Source organism: Triticum dicoccoides, chromosome 2A, assembly GCF_002162155.2.
Source record: "Triticum dicoccoides isolate Atlit2015 ecotype Zavitan chromosome 2A, WEW_v2.0, whole genome shotgun sequence".
Lineage (NCBI taxonomy): Eukaryota > Viridiplantae > Streptophyta > Magnoliopsida > Poales > Poaceae > Triticum > Triticum dicoccoides.
Window position 1 is genome coordinate 442106864 of NC_041382.1, and position 1798 is coordinate 442108661.

Genomic DNA, 1798 nt, shown 5'->3' on the forward strand with positions numbered 1-1798 from the left:
ATAACACAATGGGATCACGAAACATGAACAAAATTTTTCGCCACCCTCAACCAAACAACACAGCAGGCCATGAGAGATCGGTAGGCCACCAGTAGAAATTCTCTGCTCCATTCTCTACTGCTCTTAATCCGATCAAATCAAGCTCATCAGACCGACAACAAAACTCAAAAGGGCACAACAAATAGAGGAGGAAAATGAAACGAGAGGAAGTGAGAGTGAGTGAGTGAGAGAGGCAGGAGGGGGCAGAGTCAAGAGGAACAACTACAACAACATCGAGACCGAGAGACGGAACGGAGAACGGCACCACCAACACAGACACAGCCCGACCAAACACAGCAGCCAGCAAGCCTCAAACCTCGCATCACCACCTCCATCCCCGTGGCAGCAGCAGCAAGCCACCAGCCGCCGCCGCCGCCGCCGCAGCACCAGCAGCAGCGTGCCTCTGTAACCTTCCTGCCGCCGCGAGAGGAGCTCGTCCCAGCGGCAGCACGTCTCAGCAGCGGCGCCGGGAGACCAGCTGGAGATCGGTTTCTGCAGCACCTGCCTCCTCTCCTCCTCCGCGCCAGGGGGAGCGCGCGCGCGCGCCAGCCAAGGTGAGAGCTCGTTGTCCCCGGCTCAACCCCCCCAGTCTCGATCCGCGCCCACGCGCGCCCGCGACCGGCAATGGCGGAGCGCGTCGCCTGCCGCCCAATGGCGCCTCCTGCCTCGCTGGAGAGGCTCCTGGTTGGTGATTTGGGCGTATGGAAGTTCGAATTCGGGGGCAAAAACCCTAGTTTCAGGTCGGAATTCTGGTGGTCCGTGTTGGATCAAAGGCCAAGCTGGGGATTTAGTTTGAGTGGCGCACTGTCGCGGCGGTGCACGTTTGGTCGCCCGGTGGACTTTCGGCGTGGCTTCTCTGCTTGCTGGATATTTCCTTGCTTTGTGCGTGGAGATGAGCTTGGAAGTTTGAATTTAGTGCGAAACCCTAGCTTTCTTTACCAATTGGATTGAGGTCGCGGATTGGATGGGAGGAGCTCGATTCCATCCGAGCTGCAGAAATAGCTTGAATCGTGTTTGGTCACTCAGTCGATGCCCTGTGATGTGGCTTCTGACTTGTTGGAGTTTGAATTGATTATACTTAAGGTCTTCAGCGCAAACCCCCCATTTTATTCATTTCTAGGAATTAGGAGAAACTGTGTTGGAATCGAAGGAGCTTGTGATATCTCTGGTTTGATGATATTCCTTTTCGGTTTTGTAGGCATAAGCTCAATGTTGCTCAGGCGATAGGCGATCCTGGTTTGAATTCCAGGATTATTATTTAAATTTCTGGGTCGGAATTTGAGTGTAAGGTTAACTCTACAAGCGCAGTGTGCAGAAATGCAGCGTGATTAGATCAGGGGAACTTGTGTTTGTGTTATTCTATTTTAGGTCTTGTTTGGAATAATTTATCCTTTTTTTTTGCTGACCTGCATACCATTTCAGTATAACCAGTAACACAATTCTGTTTCTCTATATATGTTATTTAACAGTCTTGAGCTCATGATGCATAAATAAATGTCTCTTGTCCTGTATTTGCATAAATCGTAGTTTTTTTTGTTCAAAGTTCATCACTACTCCCTCCGTTCCAAATTACTTGTCGTGGTTTTAGTTCAAAATTTTGAACTAAAACCACGACGAGTAATTTGGAACGGAGGGAGTACATACTTTGTCTGTTTCAAGAAGTTTTCTTGGTGATGTTTTACCTGAATCCAGAATGTAACAAGTTCATTTTGCTGCTATATTAGATCACTTTTGTGATTTTAAGTGCATTCACAAATTT

General features: G+C 49.1%; 1 protein-coding gene across 2 annotated transcripts in view; it reads left to right on the forward strand.

Annotated features, from left to right (window-relative positions):
• Positions 1-229: 229 nt before the first annotated feature.
• LOC119354827 overlaps positions 230-1798 on the forward strand; it is a 10701-nt gene continuing 9132 nt past the window's right edge. For both annotated transcript variants that reach the window (XM_037621571.1, XM_037621572.1), the window contains exon 1: positions 230-593. The gene's annotated coding sequence lies outside the window, so the exon portion shown is untranslated. The remainder of the gene's footprint in view (positions 594-1798) is intronic.